Genomic DNA, 20,644 nt, shown 5'->3' on the forward strand with positions numbered 1-20,644 from the left:
TAAGTGGAGGTGGCACGAGATATGTCGGAAGGTGGCCTAACACGTGGGGGTGTTGCGGTAACAAGTGGCAGGGGGGTGCAAAAAGTGGTGGTGGGGGGGGTGATATCGATTGATAAAGATATGAAACCCTGTCGACAGGTACCAATGCCTCTGCTTCCCCACACCCGTGCATACCTTCCGCTCTGCGGCCCGTGCTGCTCTCCCTATGCACAGATGACTATCGACATGGACCGTTTTTGACATTGACGGGCCTTGGCGAATATTCTTTTCCAGATGTACCACTAGGGCCCGACATCCCTACCTATCCTTCCCTCTCGGGACGCATCGCTACCTCTCCATCTCGACAGGCATCGATCGCTTTTGCTCTCACCCCCCCTTTTCCTCTTGCCAGGCATCGAAGGTGTCGACATCGCTCCCTCTCAATAGCAAGCAGCATCGATGCCCCTCCAATGCCAGACCTACCAAAAGGCATCGAGATGGATATCAAGAACGAGTGGCCGGGGGGGGGGCGGGGTATGTCAGCAGGGCATTTAATGATTTGAAAGGGTCGTCATAAGTGGCCGGGGGGGGGGGGGGGTTGTAATAAATGGTGGGATGGGCGCTCGCAGCCCCCCCAGGGCAGGGGCCCCCAGTGCTGCCCTCCCCGGCTGGGCCCTGCCGCCGCCCCGGGGCCCCCCGTCCTGTCCCGTCCCGTCCCGTCCTGTCCCGTAGCGCCAGGCACCAGGGCCAGGCCGAGCCCCCCGAGGCAGCCGGAGCCAGGCCTGGAGCTGGGCAGGGTCACCCCGGGCCGGGACCTGCCCAGGGACCCCCAGCGCCCCCAGCCCGGGCCCCCCGTGCGAGTGGGCACTGCCGTGCTGCCCCCGAGCCCTCCTCGAGCAGTGCGGGTTTGACAGGCGCCGGTGACAGGGCAGCGCCGCGGCGGCTCCCGGCCGCTTGGGCCGTTTCCCAGGGAAAAGCGGCCCCAGCCCCGGTGTTAGCAGGGGCCTCAGACAAGGAGTCTCAAGAGGGGGAGGGAAAGGGGGGGGGGGCTGCTGCCAGGAGCTTCAGACGAGAATGCACCCAAGGACACAGTTCTCACAGCTGTGACTGATGCAGCCTCAAGGAGCACAGCGAAACCAGCAGAACCCAGTTGAGACCAAGGCCAGGAACAAGGCAGCCGTCTCAAGCAAAGAAACGAGCCAAGCCGAGACCAATATGGCAAAGGAGCTCAGCATTCCTGGAAAAGGCACCTCGTCAGGGACCACCAGAGACCCCCATCGAAGCCCCCTGGAGACTCAGACCGCCTGCGTAATGGCTATGTAAATGTGATAATTCCTTCCAGGAAATAGAATGAATATGTATAATCATTCCGGGAAATTTGATGCCTACGGATGTAACAGAGCAACAGAAACTTTGGCTAATGCAACACACGGCATGCACGTTGGGCGGAGCGGAGCGACCCCCCCCCCCCCGCGCATCCGGCGCTGTGATACGGAGAACGCCTGCTGCTTAGTGCGACACTCGTGTTGAGGAGTTTTGCTCCCGATTTCGGTGACACCGGCGCCGCCAGAAACGGCGCCCGCAGGGGCCGCGGCCGCCACGTGCCGCGCCGGGCAGAGCCGCACCGCGCCGGTCACGCGGGGCACGAGCGGCCCCTTTGCGCCCTGCGGCGCCGCCACGCGGGAGCCCGCGCACGGCGGCGCTTGGGGCAGATCTGCCGCGGCCCCGGGCGCCCCGCGAAGCCCCGCGCGGCTCCGTCCCGGCAGGGTTGGGGGGGGCGGGGGGCGACGATGCCCCGCGCCGCCGCCCGTCACCGGGCTGCAGCCAACACGGAGCGACCCGCGCCTGCCCCCGCGCCGCCCCAGCCGCCCTCAGCCGGCCCCGGCCCCCGCGCCGCCCCCCGGGGCGCCCCCGGCAACGCCGCGGCTGCCGCGGGCAGAGCCGAGCCGAGCCGAGCGCGGGGTCCCCACGCCGCCGCCGGGGCCGGCGCGGCTGCAGCCCGGGACGGGGATCGCGGGCGCGGGGGGCGCAGCGCAGCGCCGGGGCCGGGGCCGGACACGGGCAGCCCGGGCCCGCGGCGGGGCAGCGGCACCCGCCGATCGCCCCCGCGCTGCCGGGACGTCGCCCAGCGCGCGCGGCCTGGCTGAGGACGGTGCGCTCGTGACACACGTGAAGCGGGGGCGGGGGCGGGGCGAGGCGGCGGGGGCGGCCTGGAGTGGGGCCGGGTGGAGCGGGGCCAGAGCGCGGGGCGGGGGGCGGGGCGCCAGGGCGCGTGCGCGGGCTGCCGCGGGCAGCGCGCTCAGTTTGGTCCCTCGCGGCTGCCGTCCGCTTCCTCCCTCCGTCGCTCTGTCGCTCCGTGGCGGCGCGGGCGCTCGGGGCCGGGAGGGCGGCAGCGGCCCCAGGTGAGGAGCGGGGGGGCTCGGCCGCGGGGCCGGGCGGGGGAGCCGGGGCCGGGAGCGGGGCTGGGGCTGCCCGGCTGCGGCGGCCGGAGCCGGGCCCTGCTACCTCCCGCGGGGCCGCCGCCCGGCCCGGCGCCTCCCGCTGTGGCCGCGGCTCGTGTCCCGCCGGGCCGCGCCGGGGAATAAAGCCCGAAGGGCCGGAGCCCGGCGCCCCCCGCCCGCGGTGCCCTGCTCCCGGGGCCGGGCCCTCCCCTCGCCGCGGGGCCACCCCGGCGCAGCTCCCGAGCAGGGCCCAGAGCCGCCCGGGGCCGCCCGGGCTGGGGCTGCTGCACCGGGCCTCGCACACGGCCGGGGCAGGGGTGGGCGGGGGCGACACGGGCCGAGTGCGGGGCTGCGGGGCCGGACACGGGCTGGGGGAGCCCGGCTGCTCCTGGGGCTGGAAGCATGGCGTCATTCCCGGGCTTCGGGCTCCAGAGCAGCGGCCGCGGGGGGCTTTGGGGGGCTTGAAAAGGGAGGCGAGGGCCGCTGTCCTCAGGTCTCCCAAAAGAGGCCAAATGCTGCGTTTTGGGGGCCGGCAGTGGGGCTGCAGGCTCTGTGTTCAAGCCCAAGAACAGGTGCCCAAGGCCTGTGTTTTTGAGCTCAGCAGCTGGGCTGAAGCCCTGGGTTTTGGGGTCAGAAACAGAGGCTTAGTGCACTGTTTTGGGGGTTGGAGACAGAGGCTGAGGCCTGCGTTTAGGGGCCAGAAGCAGAGGCTGAGTGGGCTGTTTTTGTGGCTCAAAATGGAGACGAAGCCCTGCATTTTTGTGTTCAGAAACGAAGACCGAGTGCTGCATTTTGGGGTCCAGAATGGTGGCTTTTTCAGTCTCTGTTTTCAGCCCCCCCCCCCCAAAAAAAAAAACAACAGCTCAGTCCTGTGTTTTTCAGCTCAGAAACAGAGGCCAAGTCCTGCTTTTTGGGGTTGAAGAAAAAGTGCTGCATAAGGCTTTGGCTAAGTGCTGCGTTTCTGGCTCCACAAATGGAGGCTTAGGGGGCTGCTTCTGTTACTGTGAGACTGAGCCCTGCCTTTCTGAGCTCACAAACAGGGATTAGGTCCTGCCTTTTTGGGGTCAAGAATGGAGGCTTAGTGGGCTGTTTTTGTGGTTGAAAACAGAGACCAAGTCCTGCATTTTTGAGCTCGAAAATGGAGGCTAAGTCCTGCGTTTTGGGGACTTGGAAAGGGAGGTGAGTTCAGCCGCTTCCAGCCCCAAAGCGGAGGCTGGGGGGTGGGGGCCCTTTCTGGGGTGGGGGGAGGCAGAGGGGTGGGGGGAGGCAGGGTGTGTGGACCCTCCCCGAAGGGGGGGGTCCATCCACGAGTACCCCCAGGGCAGGGAGGCTGGCATGCACCAGGCCGAACCTTGTGTCTGAGATGGTGTCTCCTGGTGTTTCCTGCCCCAAAACCGCTTTCGCGTCAGAAACTATCTTCTAGGGCCAATATTTATTCAACATTCATCCAAGACTTTCAACACTAATTAACCAATTAGCTTAGAGGTATCGAATCAATTCTGACCAGGGAGTCACTATCGATTCAACAGTCATAAGCTAAATGCTCAATTAGTCCAAGTAGTCAACAGTGAGTCAACATATATAAACCAGTTAGTCAACGTTCACACAATACTTTCAATACTAAATAAACAGTTAGCTTATAGTTTTTGCAGCAATATTAAGTGACTGATTAGTCAATAGGGATTCCATAGATGTTAGGTCATTAGTTGTCCCTGAGTCAATGTACCTAAGCTCATTGCTCAACTGAATATTCATAAGGTAATTAGTCAACACTGATCCAATCTCCATCAGCTAAGGCTTCAATACTGATGCACTATTAAATGATGCCACAATCTCTAAGCTGTGGCAGCAACTGATTTATGGCCCTGTCAATAGTTAATCAATTAGCTTATAGTTATTGGATCAGTATGAACGCATTAGTCACTATCGATGCCACGTGCACAAGCTTGTCACTCGGCGCCGCTTCCGTGCCCCCGCGCTCGCTCGGTGCCAGACACCCCTTCCCTGCCGCTGGGCTTGGGGCTGCCCCGGTGGGACGCGGCGCCACCCCTGTGCCCGGGGCAGCGGCTGGTTCCCGGCCGCGTCGCTCCCGCGGGGGCCCCGCACTGGAGCGGCCCCAGCCCGCGGCGCTGGGCAGCAGCTGGCGGCTTTGGCCTGGGGCCTCGGCCTGAGCGGCAGCTCCGGCGCAGCCGCGGCTCCTGTGGCTCTCGCTCCCGGCGGCGGCTCCGGCGCTCCATCCGGCTCTCGCTCGGCTCCGTCCATCCGTGCCAGCCCCGCGCCTCGGGGCTCCCGTGGGAGGGCAGAGGCGTCCCGGGAGCGCTCGCGGCCCCACGGGGCTCCGCACCGGGCCCGGCCCGGGGCTCCCTCGCGCTGCTGCCCTCCCGGCCCTGCTGCCGCCCGCCCACGGGTGTCACGGGGGCCAGGGCCGCCCCGCCCGAGGCAGGCAGGCAGCAGGGGGGCCCCTCGACTCCCCCCGGCCCGGCCCGACGCTCCCGGCGGCTGCGGCTCCCGCCAGCCCCGGCGGCTGCGGGGCCGGGCCGGGCCTCCGCCCCCTGCTGCCCCGCGGACAAGCCCGGGCCGCCCGCTGCGACCCCCCCCGGGGGGGGCCCCAGGTGCCTCCCGGCAGAGCCGGAGCCCGTCCCGCCTCCCCGCTACCTGCTGCTGCTCCTCTTCCTGCTCCTCCCGCTGCTTCTGCTGCCGCCGGTTCCGGTAGCGCCCCGCCCCGCCGGTTCCGGTTCCGGTAGCGCCCGCCCGGCCCGGCGCGGGGCCGCCGCGCACCTGCCGCCCCTCAGCGCCGCTCGCCCGCGCACGGCGGCGCCGCCTGGCGGCCGCGGGGGCGCTGCAGGGCCCGGGCAGCCCCCGCGCGGCGGCGCCCCGAGGCCCGGCGCCCGGCGCCCGGCGACAGCGGCAGCGGCGCGGCGGGGCCCAGAGCCCCGGGAGCCGCCTCGCCCCGGCGCTGCCGGTGCGCGGGGAGTGGGAGGTGAGAGCCCGGCGACGCGGTGGCGGCACCGCTGGGCACCGCAGCCCCTGCCCGGCTGCTCGCTGCCTGCAGCCGCCGCGCGACCTGCCGCTGCCGGGGGCGCTCGCTGCCAGGCCATGGCTGGCGCGAAGGCCTGGCTGCCTCCGGAAGGGCTGCGAGCCCCGGGCGTGCGCAGGCCCGGAGCTGCCCCGCTGGGCGGCCCACGCAGCCTTCGCAGTGCGGGGGACTCGCGCTCCCGCAGCTGTCACGCTGGCTCCTGAGCGGGGACAGCCTGGAGATTAGTCAGGGGCCTTCTTCCTCCCTCCCCTCCCCTCCCCTCCGCTCCCCTTCCCACCGAAAACAGATCACCTAATATACATCTTTTCTATATTTCTACTACGAGAAAGCCTGTCAATTAAAGAGCAAAGCAAATCAGACTCTACCAGTTCGATGGCTGGAGATGGGGAAGGAGAGGGGGGAAGAGGAGGGGGGAGGAGGAGGAAAATGGAGGGGAAGAGGGAAGCGGGGAAAGGGGAGGAAAGAGGGGGGAAGGGGAGAAAGGGGGGGAGGAGGGAAGGGGGAGGTGGGGAAGGGGGGGTGAGAGAAAAGGAAAAGAAAGCAGGAGAGAAAGGGAAAGAGAAGAGAGGGGGAAGAGAGAAAGGGAGAGAGGAGAAAGAAGGGGAGCACAAAAAGCCCAGAGAGAGGAGAGAGTGAGAGAAAAATAGCACAAGAGAAGAGCAGAAGTACAGAGAAATGAGACAAAAAAGGAAAGGGAGAGAAGAGACAGAAGGGAGGAGAGAAGACAGGAGAGAAAAGAGAAGAGAGGGAAAGAGAAAAAAGGAGTGAGAACAAGGTAGAGAGAAAAAGAAAGCAAGAGGGAGGAAGAGGGAGAAAGTGGGAGAGAAAGGGAGAGAACAGAAGAGAGAAAGAAGGAGCAGGAAAAGAAGGAGGGAAAAAGAGAAGGAGAAAAGCAGAAAGAAAAGGAGACAAGGGGGAGAGAGAAGAGAGAGGAAAGGGGAGAAAGCAAGAGAGGGAGAGAAAGAAAGGGAGAGAGGGAGAGAAACGAAAGGAAAGGAGAAAGTGAAAAAGAGAGAGAAGTAAGAAAGAAGGAGAGGGAAAAGGAAAAAGAGGAAATGGAGAAAGAACAAGAGCAAGAAAAAGGCAAAGAGAAGGGAGGGATAGAGGGAGAGAGAGAGGAAGAAAGAGGGAGGGAGAAGGAGAAGAAGAGGGATAAAGAGGAAGAAAAACAGAAGGAGAAGCAAAAAGAGGAAGAGGGAGTGGGAGAGAGGGAAAGAGTGAGAGAGAGGGACAGAAAGAGGGAGGGAGAAAGAAGAGGGAAAGAAGGAAAGGAAGAAAAGGGAGAGAGCAGGAAAAAGGGAGAAAGCAAGAAAGAAGGAAGGGGGAGATATAGTATAAGAGAAAAAGAGAAAGAGAAAGGGAGGCAGAGAGGAGGAGGAGGCAGGGGGAGGAAAGAGAGAAGGGAGAAAGGAAAGCAACAGAGGGAAAGAGAAAGTGAGGGAAAGAGAAAGAGAAGGAGGGAGAGAGAAGGAGTGAGAACAAGAGTGAGACAAGAGAAAGCGAGTGAGAGGAAGAGAAATACAGAAGGACAGAGGAAGAGAGCAACAAAGAGAAAGACAAGACAGATGAGAGAAAGGGGAAGGTAGAGAAAGTGACACAGAGAGAAGAGACAAAAGGAGAGAGAGAGGGAGGAAGAAGGAGAGAGAGGCTGAGGGAGAGTGAGAAGAGCAAGAGGGTGAAGGAGAGAGAAAAAGGAAGAAAGGGAGAGACAAAGAGGAAGGAGAGAGGGAAAAGAAAGAAGAAAAACAGAAAAGGAAAAGGAAAAAGAGAAAGGACAAGAGGGAGAAAGGGAGAAAAAAAAAGACAAGGAAGAGAGAGAAGGTGATAAACAGAAAGGGAGAAAGAGATGGATAAAAGAAATAAAAGGGAGAGAAAGGGAAAGAAAGAACAGGAGAGGTAATGAGATAGAGAAAAGGAGAGAAGGAAAGACAGAGTGAAAGATGGGGAGAGAAAGAACAAGAGAAAGAGAAAGGGAAAGCATGAGAAAGGAGAGGAGGAGGAAGGGAGAGAGAAAAAGAAGGAGGAAGAAAGAGCGAGACAGAAAGAAAGCAAGAGAAATGGAGAGAGAGAAGAGTGAAAGAAAATAGGGAGGGAGAAAGAGGGAAAAAGAGCAAGAGAAAAGAGAAAGAGTCAAAGAAAAAGAGCAAGAGAAAGGAATGGTGAAAGAAGCGACAGAGAGAAGGAGTAAGAGCAAGATCAATACAGATAAAGATAGAGGGAGAAGAGAAGGAAGAGAGAGTGACAGCAGGAGGGAGAAAGGGAGAGAATGAGTGAAAAAGAGAAAGAATGAAGGAGAGAGGGAGAGAAGGCATAAGAGGGAAAGGGAGAGGGGGAGAAGGAGAGAGAGAAAGGGAGAGAGTGAGAAAGCAAAGACAGGGAAAGAGAAGCAGAGAGAAAGAGAGAAAGGGAAGGGGGATAAAGAGAGAGACAGAGGGAGACAGAAAAGGGGGGAGAAGGAGAGAGAGAAAGGGAGAGAGTGAGAAAGCAAAGACAGAGGGAAAGAGAAGCAGAGAGAAAGAGAGGGAAGGGGGATAAAGAGAGAGACAGAGGGAGACAGAAAAGGAGAGAGAAGGAAGAGAGAGGGAGGGAGGGAGAAACAGAGAAAGAAATAAAGAAATAAAGAGAAAAACCGAGTGAGAAAGGGAGAAAGAGGGAGAAAGGGGAGAGAGGGAGGGAAAGAGGGAGAGAAAGAAAGAACAAGACAGGGCAAGAGAGGAGGAAGGGCGAGGGAGAGAGAACAAGAGAGAAAGAGGCAAAGAGAGAAAGTGGGAGGGAGAAAGAGGGAAGGAAAGGAAAAGAGAGAGGGAAAGAGGGGGAGGAAGGGAGGAAAAAGGGGGGGAGAATAATAAAGAGAAAGAGGGAGAGAAAGAGGAGGGTGAGAGGAAGAGAGAAGCAGAGGGGGAAAGAGACCAAGCGGGAGAAGGAGAGAAGGAAAGAAGGGCAGAGAAAGAGAGTCCAGGAGAATGAAAGAGAGAAGGAGAGAAGGAGAGAGAGGCAAACCGAGAGAAAGACAGGAGGAGGGAGGAGGACGGGCAGATAGGAGAGAAAGAAGAGAAAAAAGCAAAAGAGAGCAAGCGAGGTAGAGAAAGACAGCGGGAGAGAGAGAAAGCAAGAGAAAGAGAGTAAGAGTGAAGGGGAGAGAAAAACGAAAAACAAGGCTAGTGAGAGAAGAGAGGGAAGGAGAGAGCGAGACAAGAAGAGATGCAGAGGGACTGAGGAGGAGGAAGCAAGAGAAAGAGAAGACAGAGCAAGAGACAGAGGGAGAAGGAGATGAGAGAGGGAGGGAGGGAGAGAAGAACAGAGAAGGAGAGAGAGGAGGGGGGGACAGGTAGAAGGAGAAAGAGAGGGCAGGAGAGAGAAAGAAACAGGGAGAGGAAGGCAAGAGAAGGCGAGAGAGAAGAGACAAGCAAGAGCAAGAGAGAGAAAGAGAGAAAGAAGAGAGCAAAGGAGGGAGAGAGGGGGGAGAAGGAGCGAGAGGAAGAAGAGAAGGGGCCATAGAGAGAGAGAGAGAAAGAGAGAGGAGGAAAGAGAGAGAGAGCAAGAGAGAGAATGAGAAAGAGACAGGGAGGGAAAGAGAGAAAGAGAGAAAGAACAAGAGAGGGAAACAGGGAGAGAAGAGAAGGAGGGAGAAAAAGGGAGGGAAGGAAGAAAGAAGGAAAGACCAAGAGCAAGAAAGGGAGAGAAGGAAAAAGGGAGGTAGAAGAGAGTGAGACACAGGTGCAGAGAAAGAGAACGAGGCAGAGAAGCAGAAAGAGAGAACAACAGAGAACAGAGAACAACAGAGAGAAAGAGAAAAAGAGAGAAAGAAAGAGAGAGAGAGAAAAAGAGAGAAAGAAAGAAAAAGAAAGGGAGAAAGGGAGAAAGGATGAGAGAAAGAGAGGGAGGGAAAGAGAAAGGAAGAGTGAGAGAGGAGAGAAAGAAAGCACATGTGAGAGAAAAGGGCAGAAAGAGGGAGAGGCACTGAGGAAAAGAGGGAGGGGGAAGAAAGAGGGGGACAGAGGGAGAGAGAGAAAAAGAGAGAAAAAGCAGTCTGGTTTGGGGGAAAAGCATTCCAGTTTCAGGGAAGTGCCCAGCTCGGCTTTGCGGCCCTCCTGTCACTCCAGCTCTACCCAACCAGGCTCTGCTGTGGCTTTCCAATGCTTTTAGGAGCAGTGTCTCAGCTCCAAGTAGGTGCAAGAAAGCCACCCAGTCTGACAAAACACATCCCTCCCCCCTCTTCCTTAGAGCTCCCGCTGGGCCACACCACCTCCGGCACCTCTTGTGCTCAGAGTTTTGCCCGCAGCAATAAAAGTGAACGTGCACAAGAGAACTGCCAGGACACGCGCAGAGCCCCACTTCCTCGACACTTCCTACCAGCAGGCTGACATTTCCCCCGCCCTGAAGACGCTAGGAGCCACCTGCCCTAGCACAGAGCTGCTAAGTCACTTGGGGCATCCTGACGAATTGAGAAAAACAGGAACCTTGGACTCATTTGCCTGGCGAAGAACCGAACTGCTGATCTACCCCACAGGCACCTTTTCTCTACCCAAGCGACAGCGGCGATTCTCACGAGCTGGCGCATGATCAGCACCTCCGTTTTCACCAGGGCCTCGGTGCTCTCTGCTGCTGCTGCAGGAGGTAAATCCTTCTGCAACCCGGGGCTCCACCAAGAAGGGCTCCCGTCAGAAGCACCGGGAGCCCACAGGCCTGGTAAGAGCTGCCAGACACAGGCCAACACACAGCTAACTGCAACCTGCGTTTTCCGGAAAGCGCCCGAAGCGCACTGGCAGCCACAGAAGGCGGCCAGCAAAGACTCGCAGACCCAGGAGCGATGGACCCGCACACCCCAGCCTGGAGCTTGGAGAACAAGTCAGGAAGAGCAATGCTGGCTCCTTGCTCTTCCAGAGCTCTCAGGCAGGAGAAAGGGGACCTTTTTGCGATTGCAATGCTACTTGCAAAGACAGCAAACGCTGTCAGCCACAAGCCTGCACTCATCAACTCTGGAGGAAAAGACCTCCCTTGAGCACACCGAGACGGGGCACAAAGAGCATGGGAAGAGGCAGCCAAACCCCAAAGGCTGCAATGACTCTATTTGGGAAATCTTCACAGGTTGAAAAGCTTTGATATAGTGACATGCCTGCCGCAATGCAAATACAATCACACGAAACATCAACCAGCCAAACAAGTGAAAACAGTTACCCCGCACGTAACAGGAGCAGGAACAGAGCATCTCCCTGGCTCCCAGCCAAGGTTGGCTTGGCGCACGCCTCGCATCGCTACCAAACTCCCCGAGGTAAAGACGCACCGTGGAACCACACAACAGCAAGGAACCCATCAACGGTTTCCACTAAGGCGGTGCGGAGTTAAACTGCCACTGAGGCACAAACACCGACGATCCCAAACCTGGAGCGGATGAGACGACCTTCAGGGCCCCCAGTTCAGCACTGCTCCGCACACCTGCAGTCAGCCTTCCCGTACCCAGGGCTTCCCGTGCACTTCTCTGTAACACATCCCTCCAGAGAAGCAGCCGTCCTGGCACTCTAGAGAGATGCTGGCTGATGAGGGCAATGCTGCTGGTAAAAAGCCAGGTGCCAGCTCTGCATGGATCAGGAACAGCTCCCGCATCAGCTGCCCCCAGGCGACACACTCTGTCTCTCCGGCGCTGCCCAGAGCGGGATGGATCGAGCTCTGCGGGCAGCAGCTGGGCACTGCTGATTTCTCACCACCCCCAAGCAGATGAAGACCACGGAGCACTTCAGGAAGCACTGCCACCCTGCTTAATCCACAGCTGCAAATGAACAGCAACCGTGGCACTTTAAACCCAAACCGCCCCTTAAAAAACCCTTCAAGGGATTCAAGTCACCCTGCAGAGGCTCCACTGCAAAGCTGAGGAAAGAGGAAACAAGAAGAAAAATGGGGCGAAGGTAGGCAAGGATAGGACCAGCCTCTGGGGTCACCGAGAACAGCTCCCAAAGCACCTTCCCGTCCCCTTGCCTGCACACACTGTGTCCCACAGTCATGCAACCAGCAGAGGAGGAAAGTGCTGCCAACTCCTCACCCCACAGAAACTCCAGCTGCTGCTGTGGCAGCAAGGGAAGACCGAGTGGCATGGGATCGCCGACAACATAACAAGTTAGTATGACTGCTTTTAATTAGCTGCAGCATTAGGCACATGGACAACAGAGGGCTCACAAGTCATGCTTCAAATAAGCCTGCATATACAGGGGGCTTTGTGAGAACCTCAAGATAAACGAAAACTGCATAAGAATGCATCCAGTGTCTTTTTTATTAGTAAACACATGTGGAATTGCCCGTTATATTGAAGGGAAGCAGATCGGTACCTGTGTAACAGTAACCCCACATTCAACCTACGGGAATCAGAAAAGGCTCCAGGTGACAGCCAGGCAGCACCAGGAGCGGGTAGCTCAGATCAAACCAGAGCGCTGTCACAGGGGAGAAATGCAAACTCAGTTAAGCAAAGCCCATCACCACACACGCACACGCACAGTTACGTTCAGGCAGCCAGAGATCTCCTGGGCCAATGTCACTCCCCAGCACCATTTCCTTAAAGCACCTGGCAAAGTGCAGCGAGCTGCAGCCTTGCTCCTTTGACTCCCAGGGCAGCAGCGGCACAACAGGAAGCCTGCTGCCAGGCTTGAATTTGTACTGCACTGAACAGTCTACAAAAGGGGAAACGACGCACCAGCAACAAGCAAATCCCAAGAAATGCCACGCATTTGTCTGCAAGGAAACAGCTCTGGGGGGGTTAATTAGCAGAAGCCATAACAACCCCTTCACACGCAGCAGAAACGGCTGTCGCTAAAAGCAAACAGCGGCAGAGGGCGTGGAAGGAGCACCGCAAGCTCGGCAGCAAGTCGCGGCTCGGCAACCGACAGAACCAACGGGCAGCGAGCGGCTCCTGCAATTCCCTTGCGGGCTCCACATTTCAGGGAGCTCGGGCACTCCTCGCTTAGGGCTTCGGCAACACGCGGCAGCAGCTCCATCCTCCGCTGCCTGGGGGCAGCAACGACGCGCCCAGCTCCCATTTTAGCCTCTCCTACACCCCGAGTATTGTCAGGTGCTGACATGCTCAGGGCTGGCCGCGCTCAGCCTTCGCCTCTTCCCTGCCTGGCAGAGCTGGCGGCCCCAAAGGCTCAGCAACGAGAGCTGCCGCCTGGAGCGCAGGGAAACACGGCCCCCGCTGAAGATGTCTGCTGAATGAGCCATCAGCTCTCCCCCGGGGACCGCCTGCCATAGACGAGATACAGCCTCCAGCTACCTGTCGCAGCCAGGTACTAGCGAGTCAGCAGAGAAAGGACGCCTTGGTCACACTTTAGATCAACAGTCCCTTGACAGTCTGTGGTGTGGCGAGACGGGATAACTCCTGTCCTCCAAGACCAGTCTTGCAGCCACAGAGCAGAAAGGTGCATCACCTGCTTCTGCCTCCCCCAGCAGCAGAAAGGCATTTTCCTCCTGCAGATCTCCTGGCCCAGCTGCCAGCCCTGGGACCCCGGGCCCAGAAGTCCAGGCAAAATGAACATCCAGACCACCTCGGGGCAGGGGACCTTAATAAAGCACAACCAAGTACCAGGGCTGCAGCTGCAGACCTGCATGGTTTGACCTCCTCCTCTTAGGGCACCAAAGCAACCAAACTCGCCTGCGATATTAAGCAAAGACACGCTGGTTTTCTTTCTTTCTTTCTTTACTCGCCAGTGAGGTGGGAAACTCAAGCCCTCCAACTGCGTGCAGGGGCAACAAGTCCTGGCCGCTCTCCCCAGCTGGCACAGAGCCACCCTTCCACGCCACAGAGATGGCGCAGACCAGCACACTCCAGCCGCCGGATGTGTCCGGGAGCCCGGGGACGCTGCTGTGCTCGGAGCTGGGGGAGCTGCAGCACCCCAGCTGCATGACAGACGGGGCAGAGCTGGGCTCTTTCCAGGGCCTCCTTTGACAGAGCAGCAGCTCCCCTCTCTCCGGGCTGAGGTGCAGCGCGAGGGGAGAAAAGGGCCGGCACCTCGGTTTCATCACCAGCACACAGCCCTCGTTGAGCTGCCACCGAGTCCCACACTGAAACGCTTTGGGAGCTGCCTGCCTGAAGCACGGCGCTCAGCAGGTCCTGTGCCAAGTCCCTTCCCACTGCAGGGCAGCAGCCACAGGCAGAGGGTGCAGGTGCTGGTGCCCACAGACCCATGAGCCAGCAGAGTCCCCTATTCCGCCCAGGAGCAGGCAAAGCTCTGCAGTGGGGACCAATGAGCCAGGGAGACATCACAGCCCTCCACGGGGGGCAAGTTTCCTAGCGATGGCCAAGGCGGGCCGGTCCTCTGGAGCCCTGAGGCTGAGTCCAGCAGGAGCAGTGCTCAGCCGCTGCAGAAAGCGCCCCAAGTCCTGCAGGGCACTGAAGTCTCCTCGCGGCAGCGCTAAATGAGGCCACGCCAGAGCCTTTGTCCTCCCTTGCACAGGGGATTTCTTTCTCTGCAGCATTTCGCCCTGCTCAGGCGCCAGCACTAATGCCCAGACCGGCTCCATACAACCTCTCTCCCAAGGCAGGGAAGGGAGCGGCAAAACCAGGGAAATGGCTCAGCCCGGGAAACAGCAGGTCGAGCTCCTGCCTTGAGCCCCGAGCAGCAGCACCGAGCCTGACACAAGGCTGCAGCATCGCTCCCCTGGCGCAAATGCAGTGAGCAGCCCAAGCCTGCTCTGCCCAAGCTGCCCTGCTCCCGAGGGAGGTGTTTGGCTCCTGGGGACATAGTTATGGAAGTGGCAAAGCAGGAAGGAAAGGAGCATGGTAGAGATGCACATGGAGAATTCAGCATCGTCTGCCCTGCCTGGCTCCAACAGTTGTGGGCAATGAGGGAGCTCAGTCCTGAGCAGAGGGTTGAGATCCTGCACTGCAGCTCATCACTCAAAGCGAGAGCCACTCCCCCCCTTTGCAGAAGGCTACAAAAAGGCCAGCAGAATTTTATTGTCTTTTCTCTTCCCCCTCCTCCTCCCCCCGCCCCCGCAATTTCTAAAAAGCTTTTACAAAACAAAAGCGTGCACCTCATTCAACTTCTGCTCCATCAAGCACATTGCTGTGGACTTTGACTTCTAAGTTCACCTGCTTCACCCTCCCACCTTTCACCTTGGAGGCACCCCCAGCTTCCCTCAGGATATTAATATTCCTCACAGGGCAGGACTGGCTGTTCACAGCCTTCTCCACTCCCTTGGGCAGCTCCACCTTGGTGGTCAGGGGATGCTCCTCCGCCATGGCTCTGGCAGCCTCTTGCTTCCCCTGCAGCTTTCAACACTTCCTGGGGATGAAGCAAACTCCCAAAAGCACCAGCAGCAGCACGATGGCAGCAAACGCACTCCCGAGGGAAGTGCCTGTATGTGATAAGGAGGCTCCCCCATCTCCAAGAGCAGCAACCTCATGTTGGTGCCACTCGCGAGCTGGTCGCCTTCATTGTCATAGGCCGAGGAGTCGTCCAGCATCAGCCTCCCATCACTGTCAACCAAGGCCCTGCGGCCACGTTTCAAGAGGCAAGCGAGAGTCTCTGGAGCTGAGCAAGAGGCCACTTCTGGCACAACAGGCATCCTCGCTTCCACGGGTTTGCTTCCTCCCTCCTCTTTTGCTGGCATCCTCCCTCTGCTACAAGCCCAACTCCTTGAGAAAGGACTCTACAGAAAGCTAATCACATTGCATGATTCATGCACACCTTAATCTGAGAGTCTCATTTAAATACAGCAGGTGAAAGTCATGTTCAGACAGCATGTCCTATCTGTCTCTCTCTGATGGGGGTCTTGTTTCTGTGACCTCTAACGTGTGTGACTGCAGAGCAGCATTAGAAAGATGAAAAATAGAATTGGCTCAAGAGCTACTACACTGACAATTTCTTTTTCCTTTTCTGAAAGAGACCTGTTGCTTCTTTAGCCGATTCCTAAATCTTAGCCTCTGCTTTCAAAATGTTCAGGGCCATTAAACCCTTCCACCATTTTAAATCATTCTGGGCAAAGCCCCAAGGGGAGCAAGGAATAGGAACATTTAAGGAAAGGGGATAACTATTGCACCTTTGAATACCCATCGGAGTGGGCCTCTTCCTTTCTTGGGGCATTAGTTGCATTCAAACTTCACAACTGAAAACAAAATTTCCTTTCCAGAAAAGAGGCTCAGTTTCTTTGGAGCTGATGGTTTTGCTTTTGCTACAGAAGCCCCACGTTTGTCTTGTGAAATTGCCTGAGGAGTCTGTCAGTCCAGAAATTCATCCTCACACGCCTTATCAGAAGCTGCTCCAGCAGACTAGACCAGGCTTTTATCGCAGCACCAAAAGCAGACTGGCCTGGAGATTGCTTGGCTGGACTTGGCCTTCCTTACTGGAAGGCCTCTCAGACCAGAAGGGTCTTCTTTCAAACCGCCCCTTCCACGTAAGCCAACTCCCCCCACCTCATCTCACCAGCCGCTTCAACCCCAGGAACACTTCCCTACAACGCCTTGCACACAAACACTGGGAAACACCCTCAACAGCACACAACACCAAGGCAAACAAGTTCCCCCAAACGGTGATTTCGTACACCAGGAAGTTTCGACGGGTGTCCTGGGGGGGGGGGGGGGATGTAAGCAGCACTTGTAGCGACGCAGATGCGCTGTACTGCTGCCGCTCCAGGCGAGAGCTGCCAGGCAAGGTTGCAAGGGTTGGCCAGGGGCCTCACTGACCTTCAGAGGGGCCGTCGGGGGCCCCCTTCCCCTCTCCCACACCCACCAGCTCTGCACAGCAGCCCAGTCCTCCGTGCACCATTTCAGCCCACAAAACACAGCTTTCAACCAGTTCTGTGAGCTGAGCTGCTGCACCCCTGGGTCACACGTGCACTGGAGCACACTCGAGGGAAGCAGGAGGACAGAGAGGGGAGACAGCATCACCAAGCAGCAGGCGAGCTACCCCTCTCTGCAACAGCAAGCTGCTACATCAACAAGCTACAGCGGGATGCCTCAGCCCCACCAGCATAAACCACAACGGTCCTGTGGAGAGCAGTTTGTAACACCGCTTTTCTCCAGCCAAAAGCCTGGCCCGGCACTCTGACCGCAAGCCTGCTCTGGCCCCCTTCAAACCCACGGCAGCAGTTCTGCTGCCTTCCACAAGCAGCTGGGCCCTGGCTGATCCAACAGCAACTGTTTGGGAAATGGCTGCTCCAGCTACGCTAGAAAAGGAGTACATGGTTTGTAGGCAAACACAGTCAGAAAGCATGGCCCACCGGCACTTCCTCACTGAACATGATCTTTTACGTGCAACTTCCAAACAGCACATCAAAACACTAGCCCTGCAAAATTATCCCCACCTTCTGCATCCACACTCTCCTCCGGGCACGTACCAGTACCACTAGTGAAGGATCCCAAACCAAACCCAACTACAACCCACGTCAGCAGCACGGGGCAACAGATGAGCAGATCTCCTGCCCCACATCCCCGTTCTGTTACGTTACTGCCCTGGCAGGCCTGCGGGGCGCAAGGGAGAATGACCTGCCGCACAGTTTACTGGTGCCAGCAGCACGCAGGCAGACTTTCCCAGCCCCTCTGCAGCACTGGGAGGCTCCATCACACACCACAAATGGAAACAAGTGCACTCAGCCTGCCCCAGCTTCTCCCAAACCACCTACCAAGGACTCTCACCTCCAGCTATTCCCCCCGGCTTCCCCTCAGCCCAGAAAAGCTCCCACGACCCGCGGCGGGCTGGAAAGCCCAGGAATGACCTGCCGCCACTCATGTCCCATCACACGGCGCTCACATGCATCCTATCCACAGCTGGGCACATCGCTCCAGAGCGCCGAGGGGAACGAAGCCCCCAGGCCCAGGGCCCCCACAGGCACTGCAGGCCGTTTTCCTGCCTGCAGCAAGAAGTCCCTGAGAAAACCTGCTTGGGGACAGCAGGCAGCAGCAAAAGCGCTTCCAAAAAGCAAATTGCTTGGCCGTTTCCTTTTTCCCCAGAATCCCTCACCAAGGCCAAGGAGCATCACACAGCAAAATACAGTTTGCACAAGCATCACCTAGCCAGCGGTAAGCAGTGGTTGTCTGCAATTCCAAGAAAGTTACTCAGGGGCTCTGTGCACTGGAGGGGAAACAGTGCAGGTGTCACAGCAAAACACGTGGGTTTGAAAAACGAGAGAGTCAAGGCACATGACATTTTTATCATACTCGGGGCAGAGAAAAATATTAAACCATTTTGCCATTAAGAGCTTATTAATTCAGGGCAAAACTGCAGGACAGACCCCAGGATTACTGAGGTATTTTACAAAACATGACCTACCCTGCCGAGGCCTGTGGGCTCATGATTCACATCACTTGCACGAACCTTCAAACCTCACGTGCCTTTTCACACACTGGACAAGGAAGGAGACCCAGCTAGAAGCAGGCACAGAGCTCTACTCAAAAGGACTACGGTCGGGGCAGCAAAGGCCCAGAGAGAATTTCAGGCCTCCCTGAAGGCCCTAAGTAGTTTGCCGTTGTTTCCCTGAAGGCTCGCAGCACCCTCACTTGCTCCAAGTTCAGCCACCCCGCTCACAAAGGTGACAAAACCAGGAGCCCGACTCTCCAGTTCAAGCTTGAAAGCTCAGCAGCCCCTTCTCAAGCAAGCACTTGCCCCAGCACAACACATTCAAGCTGACTTACCTCAAATAACCAGGCTTGCGAGACAAAACAGAAAATGCATTAGAAGCGAATAGCACCAGCTGGCTCACCAGGGAACTGCTGCCTTACAGGAGAGCACATAACAGTAGGGGCAGCCCAATATGCTTCCAGCAAAGCTCAGGCCTTCTTCGCACACAGCGCTGAGAGTCTTGCACACTTGGGGCACTCACCCTTCCCAGCAAGGACAGGGGCCTTGGCATGCATTCGGGGGACCAAGAAAGAAAAACAGAGATACAAACACTGAAGAGGACCTATTGTTAGCTAAGTGGTAAGGCAGGCTCCTAATTTATTGACATCCTCCAGCTTTCCTCTTCCTTCTCCTGCTTGCTTGAAGACGACAGACAGAGCAGGCAGACCACTGGCAACAGCCCTGCAGCCACTGCCCTGTTACACTCCCCAGGACACAATGCTGCCAAGAGCGGCCCGGCCCAGCCCAGTGTGCAGGGGCTGGAGAGGTTCCCCACCACAATGCTGGTGGCAAACTCACCCACACATCTGCTGTCCCCCAAGCAAGAAGCTTCGGGGATGTTTGGTTTTGGCCACGAGCTTCTTTTGCCTACTTCTCTAGGTTCCTACACAGCATCCCTCCGCACACTGAGACTCTTCTGCACACACCATCAACAACTTCCTGGCCTCGACAGGAATCAGAGACCTCCAGAAGAAACGCACCATCTTCCGCCAAACACCTCCAAGTCAGGCAAATCCACAAAACCCCATTGCTTTGTATGCACTGGCATCAACAAAGAAATATACTCTACCCTTTTTATGCCAGGGTACCCGATTTGGTGCCTGCCTATAATAAGGATCCATTCAACACACAAGCGCAGCTAACAGAGGCAGCGAACAGACGCAGCAGTTTGCGCAGAAGGGCGCACGAAGGTACCTTCGTTTCTGATCCCTGTGGTGTATGCTTCCTCAAGTGTGGTCGTGACACGCTGCAGAGCACATTCCCCAGTGGCTGTTGGAGTTGCTGTGTCAGAGGCTGGGACTCAGACAGACCCTCTGACAGCAGATGCAGCTCTCCAGGTCTCAGGCTGCAGGAAGTGCTTGGGGCCTCTCCGGGAGGCCTGGGCTGGCAGTCAGCTCTCCTGCAGGAGGTGTGCTGCTGTTGATGAGTTGTCATCAGGTAAGGGAGTTATGGGAGGAGGTCAGTAGGCTGCGCAGCATCTGAGAAGCTGAGCAAGAGATAGACAGGGTATTCTCAGAGACTGTGCAGCTTCGGGAGTCCCAACCCCCCACAGCAGTGGAGTTGCCGGAGGGCTCTGTGCCGTGTGAAACGGTACATCATAACACCGTAGAAGGCGGCTGGAAACTGGTCACTGCTCGTGGGAGGAGAAAGGCTCCTACTCCTCCCGAAGACTTGCAGCTGAAGAACAGGTTTAGTGCCCTCCAGGATGAGGAGGAGATGGGCATGGCTGCAAGGGGAGTAACTGGGACAACAGACCCTGTGCCTTGCCAGAACACCCGGAAGAAGCAGCGGGTGATTGTTGTGGGGGACTCCCTGCTGCAGGGGACGGAGGCATCTATCTGCTGACCTGACCTCATGTCTAGAGAGGTTTGTGGCCTGCCAGGGGCTCGTGTGAGAGATGTCATGGAAAGACTGCCAAGGCTTGTCCATGCTTCGGACTATTACCCACTGCTGCTCTTCCATGTGGGTGCCAATGACACCAAGGGCAAACTGGAGACCATCAAGCAGGATTTCAGAGCTCTGGGGATGGTGGTCAAGGGTCTGGGAGCCCAGGTCATCTTCTCCTCAATCCTGCCAGTGAGGGGGATGGATGAGAGGAGGAGGAGATGGACTTTCCAAGTTAACAACTGGCTGTGCTGCTGGTGTTGGCAACAGGGTTTTGGTTTCTACGACCATGGGACCCTGTCTGAAGATCGACAACTGATGGCAAGAGATGGGATCCACCTCACAAGGCGGGGCACATGGGTCTTTGCCAACAGGTTGGCCAACCTGGTAAGGAGGGCTTTAAACTAGGAAAGATGGGGGAAGGGGAGAGTTATAGTGCCAGGGTAGCTGGCAAAAGACTGCTCAAGTCGGGACGCCTCCAGCAGGTGAATGCAGCCAGGGAAGCACGCATGGGATGTGGCTATGGAGGATCCTCTTGTACCCCTCCTGGGAAACCTGCATGCTCGATCACCTCTCTGAAATGCCTGTACACCAATGCACGCAGCATGGGGAACAAACAGGAAGAACCAGAGATCTGTGTGCGGTCGCAGGGCCATGATCTCATTGCCATTACAGAGACATGGTGGGATAGCTCGCATGACTGGAGTGCCGTCATGGATGGCTATGTGCTTTTTAGGAAAGACAGGCCAGGCAAGCGAGGTGGTGGAGTTGCTCTTTATGTGAGAGAGCAACTGGAATGTATGGAGCTGTGCCTAGGGGTGGATGAAGAGCGAGTCGAGAGCTTATGGGTAAGGATCAAAGGGCAGGCTAGCATGGGTGACACTGTTGTGGGTGTTTACTACAGGCCACCTGATCAGGAAGAGGAAGTCAATGAGGCCTTCTACAGACAGCTGGAAGTAGCCTCACAATCCCAGGCCCTG

The sequence above is a fragment of the Apteryx mantelli genome, unplaced genomic scaffold, assembly GCF_036417845.1.
Source record: "Apteryx mantelli isolate bAptMan1 unplaced genomic scaffold, bAptMan1.hap1 HAP1_SCAFFOLD_65, whole genome shotgun sequence".
Classification (NCBI taxonomy): domain Eukaryota; kingdom Metazoa; phylum Chordata; class Aves; order Apterygiformes; family Apterygidae; genus Apteryx; species Apteryx mantelli.